We start from the raw sequence: 26642 nt of genomic DNA on the forward strand, positions 1-26642 counted from the left end.
ATGGTTCAAGTCACCCAGGAGGACCAGGGCCAGTGACTGGGAGGCTTCTTCTAGTTGCCTTGTGCCTATCACCCCCAATCCCGTGGGGCTGCAGAAAGGTAAAACTCCAGCGGGAGAACCAAATTGGTGAAGATTTGCACAGAGACTGGCCTGAAATGGCCCGATGCTTTACCTCTCCCCAGGAAGAAGGAATACTATTAACCCATGGCAACAACTATAAAACTATGGGAATTTACTAATCCCCCAGAGCATTACCTTCTCTGCAGTGCTTTGTGCCTTATTTATCATATTCCTCACTTGATGGAAGCCTAACTGCTAAGAACTTCAAAATGCTCCGACTGTTTTCAATACAGCCATTTCCAGTTTTCCTTTGGAGGACTTGGGATGCTACCCTGGATGGAAATCTTGCCCAAGAACGGGTTAGTGTAACTAACTCTTCAAAATGTGGCTTAGAGTTGCTTTTGCCCCACCATGGACAGGAGGGTTGGGAAAACTGCTTAAAACACCAGCGAAGACTATTTTGTTTCAGGTATTGACCTTACTAATTGCGTACATATTGGTTCAGTTCATCTTCTGTTGTGCAAATGTTGTTGCGGGAAAGGAGAGAACGAGGCATGATGCAGAATATAGTAAAGGAAGAAGGAAAGGAAGAAGCGTTTGGACTAATGATGACAGTATTTAATTCCTGGGAAAGGATCTTCCCTTTGCAGTGCTGGCAGCTTCAGCAGGTACCTGTAGCTATAGACCTCTGGCTTTGCTTGATTCAGCTGGGGAAAATGTGGAGCTGTCTTCAGCCACAAATCTCCCGTGGGGCCTTTTCCAGTGAACCATGACTCCTAAGGGGAAAAAAAGAAAAAAAGAAAAAAAGCCACAGTGAGAGCTGAGAAGAGCAGGCGATCCCCAGAGCTGTAATTTCTGTCTGGGAAGGCAACCAAGGCCTCTCTCAGGAGTTTGTTCCATCCATCAACCAATTTGCCGCACTGCCAAAGTCTATCAGTGAGGAGAAGGAGAGGGAAGGCAAATTCAGACTCAGCACACGTTGATCCTGGCCTCCCAGAGCTGCCTTAAGGAACAGGGAAAGATTCAACTTCACCACTCCTCAGCCAAGCAGAGATGCTGGGAAGGAGGCATCTTGCTTCCTCAGGTGTCAGTCCAGCCCCACCTGGGGGAGATACATCGCAGCTGTCTCTGCCCTCCTGTTGAGCAGGGCTACTAGCCCCTACCAGCTCACCAGGGACTTTCAGCACATGCCCCTGAAGCTCTCTGGGGGCTTTCCCTACGTGTACCTGCTGGAGCACAGTCTGGCCCACCTTCTGCTACAGCATGCTCCTCTGCCCAGGAAGCACCTCAAAGGCACAGATGAAGTACTTACAGTGCTCATCTCCAGCCAAGTCTTCTCCAGGAGGTTGCCACAGTCTTCACAGGCTTGGAGGCCCTGCTTGAGGCACAACAGGCTCTGCTCTTCATTCCCCAGCATGAGGAAAATGTAGGCTTGCAGGTGGTAGACTCTGGGGTAGAAGACGGGGCTTGTAGAGCACTGAGAGAAAACCTCTTCCGCAAGCTGCCCAGAAAACAACAGAGAAGCACGTTGGGAGAAGTCATAGAACTCAGCGACGGCTTGGCACTGAGAAGGCCACCAATTCCCCAAAGAGAAAAACCAGCCCTAAAGAGACAAGGAGTGCACAGCTAGCAAGGCTGAGATGCCGCACAAATCTCTCCTGAGCCCTAAGACCTCATATGGAGCGGGCATTTCAGCAGAGCTCACTAGCTCATGGCTCTGCAAGTCTCTTCTCCTCTCTTGCCGACCATTCCCACAAGGGAGTTCTCACATGCCCAGGAAGAACGCCTTCACCTGACTGCCTTCTTTTCCATCTCTTGCTGACACCTTTGTGAGAGGAGTCTTTTGCCATGTTGCTCTCTAACCCACTACCCTCTGGCACTACCCTGACTCCATGCTGTCATGGCTGCTTCGACCTGCACAGGTCAACCCACTGCTGCTAGCAACACGGCTTTCCCTAGAGTCCCCTTGCAACATGCGCCTCCCCTTCCTCCTCATCCCTCACCCTTAGAGCCCTGGTGCGGCTCTCACGGGCCCTCGCCGATCCATGCTCAATGTCCTTTTTCAGCACCAGGCTGTGGCACTCCAGGAGCCGGCTGCACGCTTGGCTGGCCACAAGGGAGGCGCCAGTTCTCTTCAGCAGCCTCTCGGCCTTTTCAAAGGGCTTCTGGAAGTTGTCCCACTGCCCAAGCCTTGCAAACCTACATTGTCCAGAGAAACACACACACACACACACACATTTTGTAGAGATGAGGAAGTAATCAAAAGGTCTCCTAGGCTATAGCCTCCAGCCCCAAGCTGGCTTTCAGAGGCAATGCATCTTATAGGAAAAGGAAGTTACTGGGGCCATGTTGGGGCCATGTTGGGGGCATGGGGGGGTGAACTGCAGTGTGTTGTAGCTCCTCTTGGTTAGCATCACTCAGAGCAGAAAAGGGGAAAAGGAAGGCTGTGGCCAAATGCCGCCAGTCATCCTTCCCTGGCAGGGCTCCACAGAAGCACATCCCGGGGCTCCTTGCCACCTTGCTCACAGTGCACGGCTCCCCCGGCCCCTTTCACCACAGTGCCCCAGAGACGGTCGCCTTGGTGGACATGCGATGGGGGGATGTGACAAGGCCAGAGCTCCCACCTTCCCTGCCACAATCACTGCCTGGGCCTCTCCCCACTCAAAGCAAGTCTCTAACTTACCAAAGAGCCAGGCACGAATACAGTCCAAGCAGGATGCTGCTCTGCGACTTGAGAATGCAGTTGGCTTCGTTCTGCTCGACGAAGCTCCTGCACTCTTCAAATGACTTGTACTGCCACCCTGCAATACAAATGGGTCTCAGAGAAGCAGCACCTCCCTCCCCGGCCTCGACTTGCCTCAGGCATTTGTAGCAGCAGAAGGCTCAAGCACAGCCGGGGAAGTTCTTGGCAGGCAAACCACTCAGAGGGCAAGCAAACCGCACAGGAAGGATGCAAGGGCTCAACTTCTACCCTAGCTCCTCAGAGCTCTTCAAGCTCCACAGAAATGCCCTTGAAGGCAAGGGCAGAGAACATCAGGAAGGAAAAAAGAGAACTCACAACTCCCCTGAGAGCATTTTCCATTGCAAAAGCTGCAGCTTTCTACCACTGCACAAAGGCATGCTGCCATTGATCAGCAATGACAGGGACCCCAGAGCACAGGCTCTTAGGTGCCTTCTGCTCAGGCACATCCCAGCACTGCTAGGCCTGCTTCCTGGGAAGCCAGAGCAGAGTGAGTCGGAGAAGAGGTTTCAGAAAGGGCAATCTCAAAACACAGCAAGGAAAGGGGATAATTAAAAGCTTTGTGAAATTACTCTTTGCTCACATGTAGAAAATGGAAAAAGAAAAAAAAAAAGGAGGGGAAAAAAAATCAAGAGACAAACACACATGCACACAGCCAAAAGGCCAAGGACTCTGTCGAGGAAGTAAAAGGATTGCTGGGGGCTCTGGGGTCATTGTTATATCAGGAGAAAAACCACTTTGGCCAGCACAATTGTTTCCCTCTTTCCAAAGGGTAGAAGATACTCCACAAGTCTTGTATTGCCGGTTCCTTTATGCCTGCCCTGGGGGGGCTCTGCCTGTTTAAATCTTGGACAAAGCCACCAGTTCTGGCCGACAAGTCCAGTATGGCAGTCTTGCCTGACCAGGAAACAGGTGGGCGTCTTTGCAAGCCTCCTGGCTCTCCGGGACCTGATCACTGAGGACTCACCAGCATCAAGCAAGAGGTCTAAGCAGCAGGAGAAGAAGCACGCCTGCCCAACGATCCTGTGCTCTCCAGACACCTGCTTCTCTAGCCTGCGCAGCACTGCCTCACATTCAGGGTACCTGGGGAGGAACACGATGAGCCTCCATGGAGCGTCTCCATGGGGTGGGAGCCCAGTCAGCACCTCCAGACACTTCTGCTCCCCTTCCCAGCATCCCTCTCTGCCTCGCTTTCCCTTCTTTGCTCTTTCTCACAACTCCATCCAAGTTTCTCCATCAGACTTTTCTGCACCCAAAGGTCAGCCCCCTGACACTGGGCAACCAGCAGTCTCTCCGGCACCATGATTACCTCATCTGGAGAAAGAGCGCTGTGAAGAGCGTCCTGAGAACCACATAGTCCAGGTCGGGCTTCTGCAGCTGCATGCAGAGCCTCTCGGCGCAATAGCCTGGGAAGAAAACAAGCAGGCTCGCACAGGCTCTCTCTGCAGAGACTCCTTCTCGGAGGCAGCGGGGGCAGTACCTACCTACGTCGATAGACAGGGGCAGATTTCCCAGGCTGAGGGTCAGATGGGACAGGGCCTGGGCGAAGCTGGCAGTGTTTAATACCCCTCCTCCAAAGAGCTGCACGTCAGCGCTAAGCTGCATGGCCGTCCGCCCGTATTGCAGCCACTCTTCCCGGCAGCCCAGGTTCTGGCAGCACAGCGCGTATTCCAGGTAGGAGAAGAGGACCTAGAAGGGTCCAAACAGGACAATGCACAGGACTGAATCTCTCCAGGGTGATTCTCTGGCCTAGAGGGGACAGGCCATAAACCCAACTGCCAGCTTCTCTCTTCTCTTGTACTCCCAGGGCTCTCACCCATCCGACAAATGGCTCTTGCTACTGCCACTGCTAACTGCAGCCGTGTCTAGGCAGGGGCCCCCGTGCGTTGCACACAAGCATTCTCAAGAGCCACAAGGAAACGACAGACTACAGAAAGTGGTGCTGGCTTAAAACCAGAACCAGCTCCACGCTTACAATTATGAAACAAATCCAAGGAGAGGAACAACCAAAAGGAACAGCAACCCACGTCTTCTGGAAGTTCATGCAGAAAAGTGCAGGCACACGTGCATCTCTGTCATCTTTGGGCTCTTCTTGCTGGGGGCAGGCCTGGTGGTACTCTTGCCAGGCCAGGGGAAAGGAGCTATGTCAGAAAGGGGTCTGCTGCTGCTGCAGAGAGAAGGCACTCACGTGACTCGCATCCTCGGACTCCTCGGCCGTGTTCACCTTCATGAGCCCTGCCAGGCGGGACAGCCTCCGGCTGCTGCAAGTGCTTTCCAGGCTGAAGAGCTGCCACAGTAAGGACAGGCAGTGGCTTTGCCGGAACAGCCAGGGGAGCCTCTCCCTCCTGCCATACAAGGGAAACTGCTGGGACACAGCCACTAGCTGCACAGTGCAAAGTCCAACGGGATGGCAGAAGCAGGGGGATGGAGGAGGCAGCTGCGCCTCCTCGCAGGAGGGCTGCAGCGATGCAAGTGGGAGAACCAAGCAGTACCACTGAGGAAACAGGACTGCTAAAGAGGGTGTTTTGGCACTACAGCCCAGGCAGGCCAAGCAAAGCTGGGCACTGGCAGGAAAAGGGTCATTGCACGGGAGGCTTGCACCTGGCTACAGCCTTCGAGCTTCCTCATTCCCACATCTCGCCTCCACTTACCCCGCCAGGCCCACCTCCTGCTCCCGCCAGCGCACTCCCTTCCCCTCTCCAGCCTCTACTCCCTGCTAACACCTCTCTGCTCCCACTCACACCAGCCCCCATGCCAATGCCCCAGGAGCTCCCCATCACAACCCCCAGCTCCCCATTCATTAGCCTCCAGCTCCCTCAGCTGCTTTCCCCCTGCACACCCCACAGCCTCCACACTTATGCGTAGAAGAGCCTTTGGAAACACGTTCACCAGCACAGTCCACATAACATGTGCTGACATACAGCCCTGCTCTGGGAGACTTGCAGTGCAGGGCAAAAATCGGACAAACTTGCTCGCGTGGCCTTCCTGCCAGTGTCTCATCAGAAATGGGTCACTCAGAGCACTGGTCCAAAGCTCAGGCATCTGCACTGCCTTTAAGCAAACCAAATGCTCTCAGCAGCACCACCAAACGCAGCTGCAGCCCTCACGATACAAGCCTGCTTTTTACGCAAATGCATGCCTCGCTCTAATGCTTGTACACGTGGGAGTGTCAGGCTCCGTCGTTCCCCATTCTACCCAAACCTCGCTACTTCATGCCTCTGTCTTGCTAAGACCGATGCATCAGGCAAAGCCTGGGCTTAAGCCTCGGCAGGTTGGGGCCTAGATGCCCACGACCAGCTATGAAATGGCTCTTCCTTCCCTTCGCTTTCCCTTCTGCTTCTCACCCTGCCTCCTGATGAAGGGAGGAGTCTTTGTTCTTCTTGTGAGAGGCGTGCTCGGACTTTTCCAGCACAAACTGCAAGAAGGCGCCAGTGGAGGTCTTGGGGAATTTCCTCTTCAGCAGCCTCAATGCCTTCCTGATCTTTTTCTTCGCCAGCTCCATTCGTCCCATATTGTAGCAGACCTGCACAGCAAAAGGGCTTTTAAGGCAGTCCCGTTTGGCATGAAAGGTCACCCCAAGTCAGTCAAGCAGCCCCAGGCACAGCAGAGAATCCTGAGCCTCCCGCCCTCTTGGGAACGCTGAGAGCAAGGATGCTGGGAAGGGTCCCAAAGGGCTCCGATTCAGCAGACACCCAATTGCAAGTCTCTGGCGGAATCAAGGCCAGAACCTCAACTGCTTTTGGCCGGAGGGCGAAGTGGGCCCAGGAAAGGCTGCTGAGAGCAGTCGTGGCTAGCAATGCCAGGGATAGCCTCCCCCACCCCCCAGGAAGGCATCCAACTCCACCCACCAGCAGAGCCCACAAAAACCTCCCTGTCACCTTACCTCCCCTTGGAGGCTCAGGAAGGTGGCTTCTTCAAAGCACGCAAGCACATTTCCTTTCTTAGCCACCGAGTTCCTCAGCGCTTCTGCTTTGTTCAGGGTCAGGAAGGCCTTTGAACAAACACACAGAGTAGCTGAGCATCGCTGCCAAGCCTGCCTCCAGCCCCATCCTTCCCGCTTGCCTCCAGCATCTCTCTGAGGAGGGCCTGCATCTGGCCCGGCGATGCCCACCCGAGCACAGTCACGCTGCCTCTCACACCACGGGCACAAGCACTCCCTCCTACCACCTCTTTGGAGGTGCACCTTGCGCAAAGGGCCTGCTTCACTGCCCTGTCTCTCTTGCCACAGGAGAGGCAAACAGGAGGCAAACTCTGCGCCTGACCCCAGCAATTCATACCCGAGTCCCCACAAAGGCATGCCCCCAGGCATGCCCTATTGCAGTGGGGAAATGGGCTTGCTCAGGGCAAGGCACTTGAGAGGACGCCATGGGCAAAGGGGCTCTGGCGAGCAGGGCAACTCACCAGGTAGTTGTTGCAGACGTGCAAGTAGGCAGCCGCACCCTCCAGCAGATAATAAAAGGCTCTGGCATCGTTGCCCATTGCCATGTGATGGTGAGCCAAGGGCACAAGCACCAGCTCCACGATGGCCTTGCAGTTGCAGGAACACACGACACCGTGGGTCCACGGGGTCTTGCTGGGCACCTTACAGATCCCTTTGGTCTTAGCCAAAAACCACTCTGCCGCTCTAGTCAGAGACAAGATCACGGAGAAAGAAGACACCAAAGAACACGCTAGCGTCACCAACACTGCTCTTTCAGCCTACACTAATGACACGTTCTAGCACAGCATGAGGCCACGTGCATACAGGCATCACGCGGGGGCCATGGGTTTCACAGCCTTCCCAGGCATGCTGAGTGAGCTCGGTCACTCATTCTTTCTGCCCCACACAACGGTGACCTGCACCCAGAGTTTCCCTGGGGCATTCCAGGTTACAATTGACACCATCGACTCCTGAGTGGGCAGGGACCCCCCATCCTTGCCCTGTCTTCCCGCTGTGCTCCTTCCTCCCTTCCACTCTTGCCTTCTCTCCTTGCTCAAGACCTTTGGCTCTCCCCTAACGGCAAGCAAAGCCAGGACAACTCACTGACACGGCACTTTTTGGCAAGATTCGTTCCCTGCCAGTGCAGTGATGTCGACCAATATACTGGGCACTCGGGGGAGGAGCCCCGGGGCCCCAGAGCACAGCGACAGTGTGCTCAGGCAGGGCAGAACTGGCATGAGGAGCAGCAGCTCCCCTTTTCAGCACTGGCAAGCTATTTGTTTGGCTACAGCTGTAACAAGGAGGCATGAGCACAGATCCTGTTGGGGCCTTTGCTGACCCTGCTCTGGAGGAACACTGCTCTTTTAGGCAGCCAGAGAGACCAGCTGGCATTTCGGTCACCTTCTACAAGCCACCCTGCTCCCAAGGGCTGCTTTGCCCCTGCACAGCTTGCAACATTGCTCTCGAACAGCTAGAAAGCCAGGGCTGCTCCACTCTAGTGACTAGCATCACTGGGATCCCACAGGCTTCCTCAAAGATGCTCACCTCCATGGCCATCTCAAGCCAGCTCCCACAGCTGGGGGCCTGCTCTTTCCTAAGCCAGAGTCACAACCAGCAGCCCAAGCTGGTGCGACTCCACTTGTCCCCTCTGCACACCCTCAGCCCACTGCCTTCAAAAATAATCTTCAAAACCCTGTCTCCTCACCGAAAAGTCTCCTCCAAGAAACTCTTCTCCTTCTGCCCACCATTTGCAGCATCTGCAAAGAAAGCACGGGGTTAAACACCTCCTGCCTGCATATGCACAAAGAGCTGCTTCTTGCCATTCTGGAGCACTAAGAGAAGGAGAGGAGAGCCAAAGGCACTGACGGCACCTCCCTTCCCGGCCCCTTCCCCTGAGATCTGCCTTCACTGTGCGGCTGCTATTTCTCCAGACTTAGCCCAGCTCGGCCAAGGGTACTAGACGCACTAGCAAATACACCTCAGCCTGCTGAGCCGTGGGTGCACCCCGAGGCTCTGGTCTCTGCAAGGAGATGGGCTGCTCTCCTGTAATTCTGGGGAAACGCAGCAGGACACTCAAGGGCAGAGAGGCTCTACGCTGTGGCCACATCATGTCTCTTGTTGCGAACCTGTGCTCAGTGGAGAACTGAACTAGTCCTACAAATGCAGCTGCCCTGCACTGAAAGCATCCCCAAGCTTGTGTGAAATGGCTCTGCAGGCAGGCCTTGAGATAGAGAAACACTGCAATTACGTGTGCAACAACAGTGGGCAGGGCCCAGGCTCCAGAGCATGGCACAGGGCATACCCGTAGTGGTGGGGAGCTCATCCGTCTTCATCTCCTCGCTTGCTGCCTGCGAGGCCTCCCAGCTGCGCCAGTAGCAGTCGCTGCCATGGTCCTCACAGCTCTCTGCCTCCTGGGTGCTGCCGATGGCAAAGCGGTGGAAGGCAACAAAGTCCCCTCCGCCACAGCACTGGCACTTGTGCACGTTCCTCTCCAGGAAGGCCACACACTTGCGGTGCATGGCCACCCCCTGTCCCTTCGGCCACAACTCGTAGGCAGCCTCCTGCAGCAGCGGGGCGCAGAAGGCCAGCACACCAGACTGCAGCCTCGCCATCTTCTTGGTCTCGTCCATGGATGACTTCTGGGCATCTGAAAGGCAACGGGGCTTCCCATCAGCCAGAGCTGGGGCCAGAGCTCAGGGACGCCACAGCTGCACAATGAAAGACAGGCCTTGGCGTGCATCCTTGGCAGGAAACCAGCGCTCCTGCATTCAGAACCTCGCGGCCATACAGCGAAAGGGCCCAGCTTGCCTTCCTCAGACTAGCATGGCCAGCGCAACAGGCTGCTAGCCTGCTCTCCCTGCCAACAGACAGTGTGTGCAGCTGCGCTCCAGGTGGGAGCTGGGCATGCTGCCAGCAGCAGAAGCAAGACACAGCCAGCTCTTTCTGCCCGCTCTGCAAGGCACTCCCAGCCTCCTATGCTCCCCCCTGGGCTAGGGGGCAATAAAAATCCACTGCACAAAATCCCGCATCGGCACACTGCGGGAGGCTGCGCAAGCATGTCAGGGCTTTCATACCCCTTTCCCTGCATGTGCTATGAGCTGCGTTTGCAGGCAGGAGAGCAGAGGGACTCAGAGCAGCTCACTGCAATATTGCCCTCCAGCACAAAGCTAGTGGCACAGGCTAATCTGAAATGGACTTGTCAGAGCTTTTAACAACCCATCCCTAACACCCACGGTGCCCTGAGCATTACACGCTTCCACTGGGGCAGTGCAGCGTGCTCTGGGGAGCCCCACCAAGGACATAGCTGGGGGCAGCAGCAGGAACCTACAGGGCTCCCAGGCTCCTGCTACCACCACTTACCATTCTCCTCCTCCAGAGAGGTGCCTGACCCCTTGGTGGGAACACTGCTCTCTTCTGCCACCTTTTCAGCATTCAGCCACTTCAGGATGTTGCATCGCACCAGGTCACTCAGCACCTTGTTCATCTTGGACCTGCTCCACCCGGGAAGCATGTGGAACAGCAGCTCAGTGCTAAACAGCGGCCCTAGGATGGCTGCACACTTCAGAACCATCTGCTCCGAGGGCTTCATGCTGTCCAGCTCAGCCAGCGCAATCCCTGTCCAAAACAAGCCACAGCTCTCTCTCTTGCCCACTCCCCAGGCTCAGGCTGCACAGGCTGCATTAGCTGCAACACCCGACATGGTAGATTTTCCCCATCTTTCCTAGGGACTCAGCCCCTTGGGCAATCACAACCCAGGGCACATGTCTTCAAGACAGCTCTGCTCCTACTCGAATCACAGGAAACAAGGTCGTCGGAAAGCAGAGATGCTCAAACGAATGCTCCCCCACCACGGATGAGCAGGGCAGCATCCAACACATGCATACATCCCGGGATGCGGCTTGCCAGCTCTAGGGTACATTTATGCCCGCAGGGCACACAGACAGAGAGCCCTTCCCCCACCACTGAGGCCGACTCAGAGCTCCCCACAACCCTTGCCTTCACTTGGTCACACAGGACTTTCCCCTTCTTTGACAAAGCAGCTCTTGCAACAAGAACACTTTGGAAACTAGGAGCTTTCTGCCACCTGCATTCTGCCAGGGCTCAGCTAGAGGGCAGCCATGCTCATTCACAGCTTCCTATCCAGCACCCCCTAGAAAGGGGGATTTCTGGGCCAGCCCAGAAAACAACAGGCAAAGAGAGATTCACAAGATGGCTGTGGTTGCTGTTCAGTGTCTTGAGAGCAGCATGAGCTGGACAACTACAAACAGAACAGTAAGGTGAGAAGCCTAGTTCAAAGCTCAGTCAGAGCCAAGTCAAATACTCCCCAGCAATGCATTTGCTCTCGCGGAGAAGAGCGAAACATTACAGTGTGGCCCCAAGAACTTCTTTTCTCCTATTCTTCACCGAGAGCAGACAACACGCTCCCAGGTGGGCCACATCCAGGAGGGGAAAAACACTTCGCACAGCCACAGGCATGTTTCTCCATGGAAAATCTAATGGGACCAGAGCAACCTTCCCAGCAGAGTCCCAGAGTGCAGAGGGCTACCTCTGCAGCACATGGATGCCCAGAGTTTCCAGCTCATGTCCCGGGAAAGGGACCCAGCACAGCCGCCAGCTGCCACAGCGGGGCTCGGCCCCTCACCTTTTAATGTGGGGGGAAGCATGGTGTTCTGCAGGGTCACGTCCGGTCTGATGGTGCACACCCTGCGGTCCTTCCCCGTGCTGGAGCTCCACGTTGCTGCAGTGGTTGAAGCCTCCATTACAGAAGCTGAGTGGAGCAAGGGAGCAGGAGAAAGCCATTAGCAAAGGGAGACAATTCATGTCATGACTTCCTGCTTGCAAACATTACCAAAGCCACCTTAGCTAGGACAAGGCCTGCGTTAGGTGGGCAGATGCACTCGGCCTGCCCCCAACACGGTCGCTAAGAAGAGCAAAACACTGCCCTTGCATACCTTTGCTTCCAGAGCCCTTCCCCAACATTTCCTGTTGCCAGGCAGTCTTCCCAAACACTCCCAAATCAAAACTTCCAGACTTTCTAGCTGGGGAAGGAACGCCTCAGGACAGAAAGCAGCAGTGTTGCTACTGTCCCAGAGCCAGGCACATTGCCAGTGCTCATCCAAAAGGGCAGGTCACTCAGGGCTGCTGCCAGAGCCATGGCAAGCTGGTTGGCATTCATCTCCAGGTGGTGTTACCACTGCCTTCTTCACTTAGTAGCACCTTTGTGGGGATTCACACTTTGGCATTCAAGTTTCCAAGGCCTGTCCCTCGCCTCCGGGTGGGTTTGGTGACAGACTTCTTTGCAAGTGACCTTTTTTGCCTTTTGCCAAGGTAAATACATGCACATTCCAATGCCTAATAAACAACACACATGTGTCTGCCTGAGAGCAGAGTTCTCCAGTGCAGCCCAAGAATTTGGAGTGGGACTGAAAGTGAGAAGGAAGGGATTTTCCACAGGTCAGACAGCAGCACTTTAGAGGCCCCCATGAAAATCCCCCCGCATGGGGCATGCTACAGGCAAAAGAAATGTGCCCTGCTTGTGCCTAACAGGGCTCTTGTGTTTACTCTCTCACTCTCTTTAACCAGAGGATCCCCAAAGCCAGCTTGCGGTCATGCTGCTCTGCCTTTGCCTGCCCTGACCCCAGACATTGCACTTCCTAAGCAACTGCACTCAGGGACAGAAATTGCTCTTCCCTGCCTCCTGACGCATGCTTCAAACTACCCTTTGGCCTACGAGGCAGAGGAGAAGCACAGCAGGGGCTCAGAAAAGCCTGAGTCCTCGGCCCACCTGCTGATGAAGATGGTTTTTCTGACCAACAAACACTTAGGGTGTGGGCAGGAACGTAAAGTGCGCCGATGACATCTACCCATATCGTGAAGATCATGGGCCCAGCAGGAGCTCTCCTTTCAGCGGCGGACCAGGCATTGCTGACTCCAGGGATCCATTTTCCTTTCCCTGCCTTCAGGTTTTTTCACTAACCCACTCAACTCTTCTGGCCCTCTTTCCGTTCCTCTAAATCCCTCCCCACCCAACATCCTTTAGCTCCCTCCAGCCTCAACCCTTTAGCATTCATCCCCCAGCAGGTCTTACAGCAGCTGGCACCAGGGAGCATTGATAGAATCAGTCCAGCTGTGTGGCTGTGCACAAGGAACACTGCAGCCACGGGACTCACAATACTGGGCCAGAATAAGCACCCCGCTTCATACAGGTTCAAAACAAGAGCAGCGCTTAGCTTAGTGCCAGGCAGCATCTCTTCTCCTCCTTTGAAACTGGCTGCCACGGCACCATTGCTTGGCCTCTCAAAGACACCAAAACTCCCCAGCTTCTCCTTTGGCTGTCCCAGCAGCAAGGCATGTACAGACCCACACCCCATCCACACCAAGCTTTGTATGGCTGCTAGAGCTGACTGTTCCTAGGTCGCAGGGGAACCCCCAGGCAAGAATGTGCTGTGGAAAATGCACCACAGCCGCTAGGCAGGCAGCCACAAAGGTGCTTACTGAAGAGGCTCTCCCACTTGTCCTCTCGTTTCTCTTCCTTCCCCAGTGGGTGGAACAAGAGCAAGTCGTGGCAGTTAAGGTAGCAGAGCAGTTCCTCACAGTAATAGGGGATGCCATAGCTTCTTTGCATCAGGAACCTGCAAAGGAGCAGATCCAGCACTCACTGACGCAGGCAAAGTAAGGCACGTGCACACGTTCCAGATGGGCGCTGAGCCACGCGGGCGTAACGCAGGAAGCAACGTCTTCACCACAGCTCCACCTCACTTCTGAAAGGGCCACAACTCCCACTGGCTTTGGCATCTGAGCCACCCAGAAGCTACAGCCTTTGCTGGAATCCACAGGAAAACCATCGTGGACAGAGCCCAAGGCACAGAGCAGTAAGCCTCGTCTTTCCTGTCCCCAGCAGCCTAGATCCTCTCCGGCACCAGGGAGAACCTAGGCCCCAACGAATCACCCCCACAGCCCCGCCACACAGACAAACGCCTTTGCCACACCTCAGCCATGCCAGGGTGCAGGACCACTTCCTTCCTGCCTTCCAGTGCAACACAGGCGGCCTGACACCTCCTATGCTCTGTGCCTGGGCAGCTGCCCACTCGCAGCTCACAACTGTGAGCATCTGACACTGGCTAGAGGCACTGGCCCTTCCAGAAGCCCTGCACTGCCTTTTCTAGGGGTTCATTCTCTTCTGCTCCCTGCACAGGTTCAAGCGCTCAGGAAGAGCTCAGAGGCCCTGCCTGCGACTTACGTCTCTAGATCCTGGGGTATGCTGGCAACTCCAAGGGCCTGGCAGGCTTTCTGCACCACAGCGGAAGCCTTCAGCCCTCCCAGATGAACAGAGGTTGTTTTCTGCAACTTCGGGATGTCTGCTGCAGCTTTGCAAAGCCTCTGTCTTCTACAGTGACCGGCAGCGAAGCCCATCACCATAAAGATCGAGACATCCCTGAGCACACTCCACAGAAGACTCCAGGAGAGAGAGTCGATGCAGTGGGCATTGTCGATGACAAATATGATGACTTCTTCTTCAACAGCCTGAAACAAACAGCTTGCTCTGGGTGGATTCTGATGGGTTCTCAAGTAGCTTCCACAGGAGCAACTTTGGCCTCTCTCTCTCTCGAGAGAGAGAGAGAACACTGTGAAGTCCCTTTCCTCTCCCCAGCTACTTAGGCATTCAGAATCTTAATGACTTGCAATTTCTCTGAGACTTCAAGGTCTCTCACGGAAGGTGGTACAGAAAGACAGCATTGCTTCTCCCAAGCATGTGCCCACCAACTTTATGGGAGGAAAGTTATCAGGGGTATGGGCAGGGGTGCTTAGGCTCTGAAGGACAATGACTCAAGTACATGGTCCTCCCGCCAGCTCCCACCACTCGCCTCCAGAACCCTCCACCTGCAGGGCTGTTTTCCTTTTCTGACCCACGATGGAGAGAATAGTTCACCTTCTGCAGCACTTTCTTCAAAACCGCCTCCAGCTCCAGTTGCCTTTGAGTGCCACTCATCTGGGAAACCGCCTTCGAGAGGGGAAACTGCCCAGAAAAGCACAGTCAGAGAAACAGCCTTTCAGGGGCTTTCAGCACACCTACCCAGCACATAACACCAACCCAGCAAAATGCCTCTCCTGGCCTCAGCATCATCCCTCTCCCCATCACAGTTGCAAGGAGACACAGGGCAGACATCACCTGGTGCCTAGAACAGAGGCCCTCTGAGGCCTGAGGGTCTCTAGCAGAGCTCCTGGGGGTGGGAGGAGTGAAGAGCTTGTTCTCTCACGATGGGAATCTCAGGAGGGAGCAGACCACTCACGCAGCAGTCAGCTCAACACAAGGTCATCAGCCCCACCTCCAAGCTGCTCTTCAAAGCCCCTTCCAGGGTGCTGAGCAAGACATCAGGAACTACGTGCACCAGCCTGGCACCTGAGCTCACCCCCAACAGGGAGCCCCCCCGCTGCACCCAGGAACAGAAGCCTGTGCTATATCCCCCTGCTCTTGCCACCAGCGAGCGGAGCGACTCCCCATCAGAGCCTCCGAATGACAAAAGCTCACAAGCAGCCCTTTGCCAGGGCCAGAGAGGGTCTCGCCTCTCACCTTAACGAGGAAGAGTTCATTGAGGAGGCAGTAGCTGCTCTCTTGCATCAGCCCTCGGAGCTTTGCCTGCAGGACAAGCTGTCTGGCACCGCAGGATTTACAGGCCTGGAGGCCCAGGGCCATGGCCAGCACCATACGGACAGCAGAGTGGACCTGCTTCAGGTTTAGCTCCGTCAGTTCCACGGCTACTACCCTGCCATGCAAAAGCAAAAGGGACTGAGACTCAGAAAGGCATGCAAAGAGCTGCAGACTTCCAAGTCAAAACTAGGAGAGAAGAGACACATCATCCAGGGCTGACTGCAAGGGCACTCTGGACATACAGCCCCAGACGCACTCTTCATCCACACACCTCAGAGCGCTTCACAGAGGGCCAAGCTTTTCCCTCTTCTTACAAGGAAAGGGCACAGAGGGGCAATTCCTGCCAAGCCCCTGGCGGAGCCACCACCAGACCCTGTGTCTCCACAGCTCTCAGCACTCCCCCCCTTGCACAGCAACTTGCCAGCTGAAGCAGCAAGGACCGAGCAAGTTGGGCCTTTGTGTTTCCACTCCACAGCTTCACAATCTGCCTCCTACACCACGGGAGGGAAGGCTTTGCTGCCCCAGTGGGCCTTCGGGATGAAAGCCCGAGGGCAAGCAGCGTTTCTCAGGCAGCCCCTGCCCCCCAGCTTTCTTCTCTTTGCTCTCAAGCTGCATGAAAAGCACGCAGCTTGGGCTCTTTCCTTCCCTTCGGGCCCGGCCCAAGGATGCAAGAGGAACAGCACTGACTGCACAAGCCACCTCTAGCTCCCTCAAGAGGGAGTGGGAGAGCACGCAGCTGCTCCTAACCAGGGGCTCCCGGAGGCTTTTCTGGGATGCTGCAGGCTAAGGGCCAGGCGCACTAGCAGAGGGGCTCGAGGATGCCGGGAACATCAGTGGATGGGCAGGGGAAGTGTCCCACAGGTAGCTCTCCAAAACACTCACCTGTGGCCAGCAGCCTGGCCTAAAGAGGCAAGCTCCATGAGTAAATGGCTCTTTCCAGAGCCTAGCATGCCCTCAAATGCTAGGATGTGCCTTTCTCGACGAGCCACGTAGGCTTCCAAGGCACTTTCAAAGAGGGCAATCTCCTTCTCCCGACCTGTGAAGGCAGACAAGAAAGCAAGCTGCTGGAGCGAGCTCAAAAGCAAACAGCCGTGGGCGTCCTTCCCTCTTGCTGCCACAGCACCTTCCCTCCATCGCCCCTGCGAGCCTGCCTGCACCCAGGGCTCCTTCCCACCCAAACAGCTACACTTTTGCAGCCAGGCCTGCCTTAGAGCACTGACAGGCCCACCTCCCTGCCTCACTCATGCCACAACTCCCATGCCCCCTTTCCCTCCCTGCCTCCCTGCCCACAGGCAAGGGATCTCCTCAGGCATCCTCCCACAACTCCCCACAATCACCCAGGGCAAGGTCGGAAGGGACAATCTGAGTCACTGCAGGCCCCTAGGGCCCAAAGAGATGCAGAACATCTCCTCCGTGCACCAAGAGCTACAGAACACTTCCCACCTCCCTGCAGCTAAGGCAACATCTTCAGCCCCCAAACAGCTGACAACAGCAGCAGCAGTTACAGGCATCCTGTGTGCGCTGGCATTTCCACAGCAGCAGGCACTCCTCACAGGAAGATGCCCAGGTGCTGCCAAGAAATGAATGCTCGGGACTACAAGGGAGAGAAGCCACTGCCAAAAAAGCTCTGGCAGGCAGACAGACAGAAGGAAAGCTCCTTCCTCATCCTAGCTATGTGCATCAGTTTAGCCCCGAGCCTGGGAGCAACTGCATGCTTGAAAGCTCCCGCCATGCTAGCTGTGGAGCACAGCAGGAAGCACTAGGCGCCTCACCCTGCTTCCCACCTCCAGCTCTGGCCCAACCCCAAACCTATGAACCAGCTACGAGCCAAGGGATGCACCAAACCCTTATGGCCACTGCAGGCAACACCATTCCTTGCAAAAGCTTCTCCATTCCCAGACTGCTTTGAACAGCTACCAAGGGCAAGAAACTGGTGTTCAGAAGAGCAAGGCGTTCACCTACCGAACAAGGGGCCATACGCAGACCTCTCCTCCATAAGATCCAGGCCAAATATGCTAGCAGAGGAAGAGAAAAACAAAAGTCAATGAAGCAGGCAGAAGCTGGAGGATGGAGAGCCATGCGTGGAGCTGAGGATGCACTCTCAGCTACCGCTCTTCTTTTGAGCGCCATGGTATCCTGCCCACGCTCCCACTGCCAAAGTTCATGCTCACCCATGAGAGGGGGAAAACACCAAACAAGCACCAGCAAAACTTTTGGCACAAACAAGCCCAACGGCCACACTGCAACAGCACACTGTATCAACATGCAAGCACCAGAGGCCAAAACCAAAGAAAGCAAAGACAGGAGAAAGAACCCAGGGAGGACCGTTGGCGAGCAGACTGCTTTACCACGCGTGACAAGCAAAACAAGCCTCTGGTCCTGCAAACTGCTTCCCTGAGGTTTGCTCACAGGAAGCAATTTATAGAAGGGCAACAGATGCTATCCAGGTAAAGACGAGGAATAATAAGCTCTCGGTTCAAGCCAGGACGTGCAACAGGAACACAAGGGTCACTTAGTTGGCCAAGACACCAAGCGCCTGGCATCTTGGGCTCAAGCTTTTCTGTAGTTTCAAAGAGACGGACAATGCTAATGTTCAAAACGTCATCCAAAGAGAACCTCAAAGCCTGTCCCAGAGGAACAGCTCAAGTTCCACCAGGAAGTGAGTCCCAGCCACCCACGCTTTCCCAGGGGAACAGCACTGACCAAAAGCTTTCCAAGAGCTTCCTGCTTAGAAGCAGCTGAGAGAAAACCCCCTCGGTGGCTCAGAAATACCACTGCATTAGTCTTGCACGCAACCAAACAAGCACAGAGCAGAAAGTACAGTTGGAAGCCATCTGGACAGGGGCTGACAGGCCACTCTGTGCCTAGAGACACCTACGAGCCTTCTCCACCCCTACTGCATCACTCCCACTCTCCCAACAGCAACAGGCCCCAAGGGGAACAGGCAAAAAGCACAGCCACGCTATGGCTTTCCATCTTCTCAGCCACAGGGGTGGGAGGTGTGGGCAGGGCGGCAGCTCGGTCTCTTTCCGCACAACTTCTCTTTGCTGACCAAGGCTGGACCCTGTGTGCCACCACGCCCCCAGCCAGCCTGCTCAGAGAGGACACTCACAGCTTCTCCGACATCCCCAGGTACTGATAGACAGTGCCAGGATCGCCGACCCCCTTCATCTTGGCCTTTGGCAGCTCCTTGAAGTAAGACTGGGGCAGCCTGGAGGCCGCGTAGGTCGCTGCATCGCAGGACACCAGCCCAGGGTAGTGCTCCATCAGCCGCGCTGCCAGGTTCACCTTCTGGCCCATGACTGCCGCAGAGAGAGAGCACGCATTGACGGACCCAGGAGACCAACCCGCACCACCCTGCCAGGCTGACGGCTGCATCACCGCCAGCACAGGCAAGAGCCAAACCCGGCCGAGCACGACCGAGAGGAGTGCCAAGGCTTGGAGCCCATTCCCCAGCCCCACAGTGGGACCCGCTCAGCCTCTGTCGTTCCTGACGGGCCGCAGGCCAGGCCCTCGTCCCAGCCCAGCGCACACGGCGCACAGCTTCTTCCCCGGCACTCTGCCTTGTCCTTCCACAGACCCAGCCCAGGCACCCGCTCCACAGACAAACACCTCGTACCTGTGTATTCGTGCCTGACGCGGTGGCCAACGACTCCGCAGAACGCCGTCCCGCTGGTGACCCCCACGGACACCGCCCTGACGTGCAGGCAGAGCGGCAGGGACTCAGCAGCGCTCGTGCGCAGTGCTGCCTGCCCACCTCCACCCCTTCCCCATCTCCCCGCGCACCGCCAGCCACCCTGGCAGCGCAGGCCTCGGGGACTGGCAGAGCTCAGGAGCCGGACAGCCCCAGCTTGAAGGGGCTGTGGAGAGCAGCCCGGCGGTTTGGCACCCTTCCCCTAAGGCCCAAGAGCTGCCACGTGCCCCAAATCCCCTCCCGACACAAGCAGGCCCCAGCACGTCTCCTCAGCAGGGGGGAGGCGGCTCTCTCTGCACCCCGCCTGCAGCGACAGCAACTTTGGGCCAGGCGCCGCGGCCTGGTCCCGCTCCACACACCGGGCACCTGCAAGCGCCTGCCCCTGGCCCGCAGGAGGCCGCTGCCCTCGTGGTGGCTCCTTCCAGGGCCGTGAGTGGCCTGTGGTGGCTGCAGGAACTCCCCTGGCTATGGGGGGCGCACCCCAGGGCCATCTGCCACCTCTCAGGGCACGGCCTCCTTCCCCCCAGCGACGGTGGAGGCCAAGCTGGAGGGCACGTCTCTCCGAGAAACCACCGCCCACCTCACCCCGTACCGTCCCGGGCAGCATGCCTCCCCACTCACTCAATTTTCCTTGGCCTTGTGGAGCAGGCGGTGGAGATCTGAATCGCGCTTTCCAAGGCGTGAACGCTCTCGCAGGGCAGCTTTCCTCCAGGGAGGCCAAACACACACAGCAACGTGCAGCCCTGCCCAGGACAGAGGCAGCACACCTTGCCACAACGCCTGCAGCAAACCCTTCCTGCCCTGAGGCTCCAGCCTCCGCCAAGACCAGCAGAGCCTCAGGGCAACCCCGGGCCAGAGGTACCAATCCCAGCAGCGAGGCAGAGCTGCTTCTCCTTTCCCCACTGCTCTAGAGACAGAGCCGCTTCCCTCCGCTCTGCCACCCCCGCTTGGGCGCGGGGGCACTGCTCCCCCACGCTCACCTTATCGAACATGGAGATTTTGTTGATTTCACCCTTGTGAGGACGGAGGATCTCCAAAATCAGCACGCTGCTGTCCTGGATAGCCTTGCAGATTTGGGCTAGGTTGACCTTGGCAGCAAACTGCAGCCTCACAAAGAGGCAGGTGACCGGCCGCAGCTCGGATAAGCACGCCAGGGGCTCTCCGTCGTCAATCTGGAAGACAAGAGCAGGGCACCTTCAGCGGCCTGCTCTCCCTGGGTGCTTACTGCCTGCAGCAGATACCAAGGCAGAGCACACAGAGGGCCATAGCAGGCGCTATCAGAGGAACGAAGAAAGCCTCCCCGCAGTGCAAAGCAGGCATCAGCCTTCGCAAGACAGACACAGAACCGGACAAGAAAGCACTAGGCAGAGAAACGTCTGCCGACAACACCACACCTTGCTGCAGGTATGCACACAAGGGGCCACCCTCAGCAATGCTGTCGCGACTCCAGAGGAATCTCTCTCTTATCACAGGGTCATGGCCACAACAACATCAGTAGGAAATGCAGAGGGCAATCCACCTCCCGCCGCCCGCATCTCTCTGTGCAGGAGCACACAGCGGGCAGCTTCCTGGCATGTGTAGCACAGTGGACCCGTTTCCCCAGGTTCTCTCCTAAGGAAGGGGGCATTTTCTTTGCCTTGTCTGCTTTCTTGAGAACTCCCTCTCTGCAATGCACATCTCCTTCTCCCCTCTCCCCAAAAGGCACCTCCCAGCACCTGTGGCCATACCTTGCGCAGAACACTTGCTGGGATGTACTTCCTCAGCACTTTCCCCAGAGTACGATGAGGGGCCAAGGTAACAGCAGGTCTCAGGATGCCTACGCAAGGAAAATACAGGCGGTCACTGGCAGGATGGTGCTACGAGCCTGGCTACGGGGGCCTTGCAAAGCAGGGGCTGGCACTGCAACTCAGGGAGAAAAATTCTTCGCCCTTTGCCCGTGTGTTCTTCCTGCAGGTGCTCAGCCACAGCAGTCCCCTGGAAGCAGCAGCAGGAAGCAGCCAGTGCCTCCGCTGGAGCACAGCAGGGTCCAAGGCACAAAACCTAACTGCAAGGGGGAGAGGGCAGAGGCCGTTCCTCACTGGCACCTCAGCAAGTCAGTGCCCATCTTTCTGGGCAGGCACAGAACAAGGCAAAGTTGGCACTCACCTGGCATTTCAGGAGAACAGCAGTTCAGCCGGGCTCGCGTGAACTTGGACAAAAGGTCTTCACGTTCCGACACAGACAGCCGTTGCATGCCTGTAACCTGAAGGCACACGCAGCAAAAGCACTGCCATCGGCCTCCCCAAGAGTCCCAAGGCCCCCTCCTACCCTCCGCTGTCACTTCCCAGAGAAGGGGAGAAGATCTTCGTGTGTCAAGGCCACCTTGCTGGATTTGCGCCGGGACAAACACTGGCATCGGCAGCACACGAGCTGCGCAGCCAGCGGCCAAGCATCTCCCCCGTCTCCAGAACAACTCCATGACTCACAGAGGACATTACCAGTAGGGCCAAATCCTGCCAGTCCCTCCTGACCCCACCTCAAACCCAGCAAGCACAGTCCAGAGCTAAGCCTCAGCTGGAAAGGCAACAGCTAGAGCTGCCCACCTCCTTTTACAGCTGCAACTCCCTCCACGCCCATCTCCTCAGCCTTCTCACACCTTCCTCCCTCACCGCCACCTCCAGCTCCTCAAAACCACTCGAGAGGCCATCTCACCCACCTTCACAGCTCCTTGGCCTTTCGCTCTCTTGCTCTTGACCTGGTTCTGGTTGCAGAGCTCCCAGCAGCTGGCTGACAGGATAATTTCACTTGCATTTGCAAGGTTTTGGGCCTGCCAGACTTCACCCACGGCCTTGCCAAGGATCAGGAAGCGCTGCTCCTTTCTGTCTCCAACAGTCAGCAGGGACATGTGCCCTGCAGAGATCCCTGGGGAGAGACAAGCACAGCTGAGGCAGAGAGCACTTTTACCTGTGCAGCCTCGCGCCACTCAACTCTTCACAGGCTCAGTTTGAAGCTCAGCCCTGAAGACAGGCTCCTTCTCTCAACTGCTTCAGCTGGAGGTGCCCATCCCTCTTTATGGAGTCAAGCTTGAGTATCGACAGGGAGGGGGTCCTAAGCGGGGGCCTCCTGACAGAGGGCCTGAAATGGGCGTCTAGAAAGAGGCAAATGAAGCTGACACTGACAAAGTCTTCACGGGCCAGGGCACCTCTTGCGCTTGCCTACCGCAGAGGCCCAGCACACCAGCAGCTTTGCTGGCCATCTGCTCAGGGTGCATGCAGGCAGCTTGTAACCGGCTGCCTGAGAACGCACAAGAGCCTTCCAGGCAAAAGGCTTCCACTGGCCCCAGGAGGGATCACAACTCTGCCTCAGGGGGTAAAGCACCCTGCAGCCCTGCACAGGGCCATGGAGCCTCGCACGGCGCAGCTAACCCAGTACTCCCCGTACCTAGCTTCATTCGGAGCTTCAGACCCACGGCTGTGTCACGGATGCTGTACTTCTCCTGGATTTGCCAGCAACACTGCAACACCAGGCTGATGGTGTCTCTCAGCTGCGTTTCTCTCGCTCTCCACAGCACCAGCACAGCATCCCCTGCGGAAACCAAGGCAACGGGGGAAGGCTCTGGTGAGACCTGACACTCCCTCACCTGCACCCACGTGCACAGACAGCAGAAACCAGCAGGCGTGCTGAGGGACATGCACTTGGGGGAAGGCATCCTCCTCAACTACAGCACCCTGCGCACAGGGACGCCTTCCCCTCTTCCAGGCCAGCTACAACAGCAGACACGCTGGCAGAGGACCAGGGCGCGCAGCGGGTCTGCAGCAACACTGGCATCCCCACAGCCACTCCCGCTCAGCACAGAGATGCAAGGGCTCTCTTGACCCCTCGTTCCTCACATGCTGCCTCAAACCTGAGCTCCCAGGGTACCCCCCCCCCCCAAACACCTGCACATCAGCGCCATCCCGCTGCAGCTTCCAGCTTGGGGCCCACGATGGCAGCTCCCCCTGAGCACCTGCGTGCCAACAGAGCCACCTCTCTGGGCTTTGCCAGCTCGCCGCTCACTCTGTCCTCTTCCCTAGCATGCCTCTTCAGTGGCAGCAGACAAAGCTAAGGTTCGTTTAGAAAGATATACCTGCAAACTTCAGGATGTCTCCTCCAAAGCCCAGCAGCTCTGCAGGCAAAAGAAAGAGAAGAGTTGCCTCTATGCCTTCTTCAAGGAAGCCGCAGAAGAAGGCACTCTGCTGCCAGAGGAGCACAAGGGCAGCAGTGCATTGTGGGGCACAATTCAGGAAAGCACAGCTGCAGCCTCTCTGCTTTGGTCACAGGGACCACAGCACTGGTGCCTGCAGTACCGGGCCCTGCAAAAGGGAGCTAGGGAAGGTAACACGCTCGTTTGTCAGCACCAGCGTCCCCACGTCACTTGCACACTGATACTGGCTGCATGCCCCCCCACTCCCCTGGGCCCCAACACCAGCAAAAGCTTCCTCCGTCGCAAGAGTCCAGCTGCTCTCGGTGGTCCTCAGGGCCCACAGAAACGCCCAGCCTGCACAAGGAGGCAGCAGCAGGCTGCCCAGCACACCTCTCTCCTCTCCCAAAGAGCAGGCTCATGGCCCCATCGCAGACAGTCCTGCAGAACGGCACTTACCCTCCAGAATGTCACCCATGTAGTCATTGAGGGTTTGCGTTAGCTCATCTGCACCCCGCTCTATGCTGATGCTCTGGCTAAACTTCTCTGTCAGAGCAGTGAAACCTAGAACAGGGACACACAGGCACACAGAAGTCAGGAAGTGCCTACATGGCCCGAGGACCTGGCAGCCAGCTTCATGCTCCCACCTCAGAGAGCCTGCACATTACATCTCGCCCTGACCTGGCCGGTTACAACAAGCCTTGACCGCCCAAGAGAAACCAACACTCTTGCACTGGCCGCTGCTCCTGGCAGCGTGTGTTCCCCCACACCGCACAGCCTGGAGCAGGTGCCCCTGGCCCACGCTCTCTTGCAGCCCATGGAGGACTGCCTGGCACTGGGTGCCTCCGCCGAGCTCAGCTAGCCGACTCCTGGCCTCTTCCAGTCCTCTCATCTTCTGGAGCCCCTTGCTCCTTGGGACGTCAGCTACCTCCGAGCTCTACTTCCGCCAAAGCGGAAGACGTCAGCAGCAAAGAGAACTCCTCTGATCCATTCGCCACCAGAGGTGGCACCAGGGCTCCAAAAGGCCCGAGGAGTCCCAATGCCTCGTGTCTCTCACTTCTTCTCAACGCTCACCCTTCACAAGCCTTTGACCCACCTGACACATCTGCAAAGAGCAGTACTCCATGAAAATTCTGAACGCAACCGGTTTCGTGCCTCAAGTCCTCAGACAAAACGAGATCGGGGACGTAAGCAGCTACTTCCCCCAGTCCTGAGCAGTGCTTGGACCTTCTCTCCCAGGCACAAGACATTGTCAGCACCCTTGGCGTACACGGGGTACCTCGGGACAAGACGACCGTGCCCAGCAGGGAGCAGGACAGGATAGCACGGCACCACGCAGGGCTGCGCAATAAGCCTGGGCCTTGGGAGGGGTGGCTGGCCCTCTGCCACCAAGGGGCGGGTCACAATCGGCTGGCAGTGACATCAGCTGCACGTCATCCGTTGCCTCTATGCTGTCATCAGGCTACAGAGTCAGCTAACAGCGACAGCCTCTGCATGCCATCGCTTCCCTGGCAACTGCAGCACACAGCCGGGCATGTCCTGGGTTCTCTTGTCGTCAAACAAGTGGGTGTTTTCCAGAAGGTGGGCGACAGAGCAAACCTCCACCCACAGGCCTCCTGGGGGAGGCCAGAAGGAGACGGACAGGGCTGCACCAGGACCATGGCAGACAGGCGCATCAGAGAGGGGAAGAAAAAGCTGAAAGACTCGGCAGGAGGCAGCTCCAGTTCCCTGCTCCGGGGCTGAGAGCTGTGTAAAGCTTTCATGCTGCAGGGACATGCACCCACACTGGGCACCCCAGCTCACACGCAGCCCACAGCTCGTTGCTCCCTATGGGAAGGTGAGCCGGGAGCTGAGGGTGACCCCCGCGCAGGCAGTGCCCTCGCCCACGGGGCGCAGTCCCGCAGGGGCTGAACACGGCACGCACAGCTGCATGCTGGCCTCTAGCCAGGCGAAGTACAGCTGGCTGCTACAAGTTGCTTGTTTTCTGTTCTTTTTTTCCTGGTTTCTCTTTCTCAAATAAACTCAAGAATCCAGCCTGCCAGGCGTCACACGTAAGTGCACCCGTTCCTTTAGACAGAAGACAGCTGCGGGCTTTGGGGGCTGCTCCGTCCAGAGGGCACCAGCTGGGAGCACCCGGGCTCCAGGGACCAGCTCCTGCAGAGACCGAGTGCCTAAGAGCAGCTGCTGGAGGCATCCCTATTCTCTACGGACTAGGGCATGCATTCAGTTGTAAAGCCGCCTTGCCTTGCCTTGGGACTGATGGCGAGCCTGTGATCACAGTAACGCTCAGACCAACAAAAGGAAGGGGCTGACATCAGCAGGGCGGGAAGAAATGCAGGAAGAAATTTAAGAGGATTTGTCCAGCACATGCTGGTGAAAGTAGGGCTCTGTACCAGCCACAGGGCTACTTTAATTGAGCTCCCACAAAACTCAGAGACAAGTAGAGGCCGTGTAAGCTCACGTGTGTCCAGGTAGGCATCCCTCCCCTTCCTAGGCAGGACCAAGCAAGCTTTCTCTGAACTGAAGAGAAGCTCTGGCACTAGCCCTGCGGCCCTGTGGCCACAAAGCCGCCCAGCAGGAGAGGGAGACTCAGCGCCCTCCTTGAAACATTTTTCTGCAGGAGGCTGAAGACTGTGCAAGCAGGAGGCCATCACCCCAAACACAAACTCACATGCAAGAAAAGCACTTGTGTGCCCTGCACACAGTGATTCTCAGGGGAACAGCACAGCTCCCTCCTTCACAGGCACTCAGCGTGCAAAAGGCTGCGGAGTCAGCACAACTGCCCGAGCAGAAGAGGCCCCTGGGGGCCTGCTTCAGGATTTAGGCTCCCTGCAGCCCTTTCGCTTCAAAGCTACAGTTGCAAAAATCACCCTGCAGGTAACTCCGTGGAGTTCAGACCACCGCACCAAGCTCAGCACAAGTGCAGCAAACAGCCACTTGCCCTCAGACACACGGATGGGGCACTGACGCAGCTGCCAAACCAGCCCCTGCTCAGCCCCAGACACATCTTCCAGGGGAATGAGCAGAGCTTTATCCATGCAGCAGAGCTGGTTTCAACACTGCACAGCAGAGACATTCATCTCCCACTTTTTTTGTTCTGTTGTTAACTGCACTGCTGAGCAGGAGAAATACACACTTCCTTGCTCGCTTGTGATCATGGACAGGATCACGACATGCCTGGAGAGATGCCAGGCAGGCATGAAGGCAACCCTGTAGCAAACGCATTTGGCAAGCAACTCGCGGTCATCACAGTGTCAGTGTCCTCTCTGCTGTCTTCCTCACACAGAGAAGAACTCAGAAGGGACCTGGAGAAACTTCCAGGGGAACATTTAATTGGAAGCATAGCGGTTTATGAAGGGCCCCAAACACCTGTTGCTAATATTCTGGAGGAACATATTACAGTAAGAATTGTGTGTAAAA

The 26642-nt window shown here is 56.7% G+C and overlaps 1 pseudogene; it reads right to left on the reverse strand.

Annotated features, from left to right (window-relative positions):
• LOC136996275 (adenylate cyclase type 10-like) overlaps positions 1 to 24645 on the reverse strand; it is a 49590-nt pseudogene extending 24945 nt beyond the window's left edge.
• Positions 24646 to 26642: the final 1997 nt, after the last annotated feature.

Source organism: Apteryx mantelli, unplaced genomic scaffold (assembly GCF_036417845.1).
Source record: "Apteryx mantelli isolate bAptMan1 unplaced genomic scaffold, bAptMan1.hap1 HAP1_SCAFFOLD_33, whole genome shotgun sequence".
NCBI lineage: Eukaryota > Metazoa > Chordata > Aves > Apterygiformes > Apterygidae > Apteryx > Apteryx mantelli.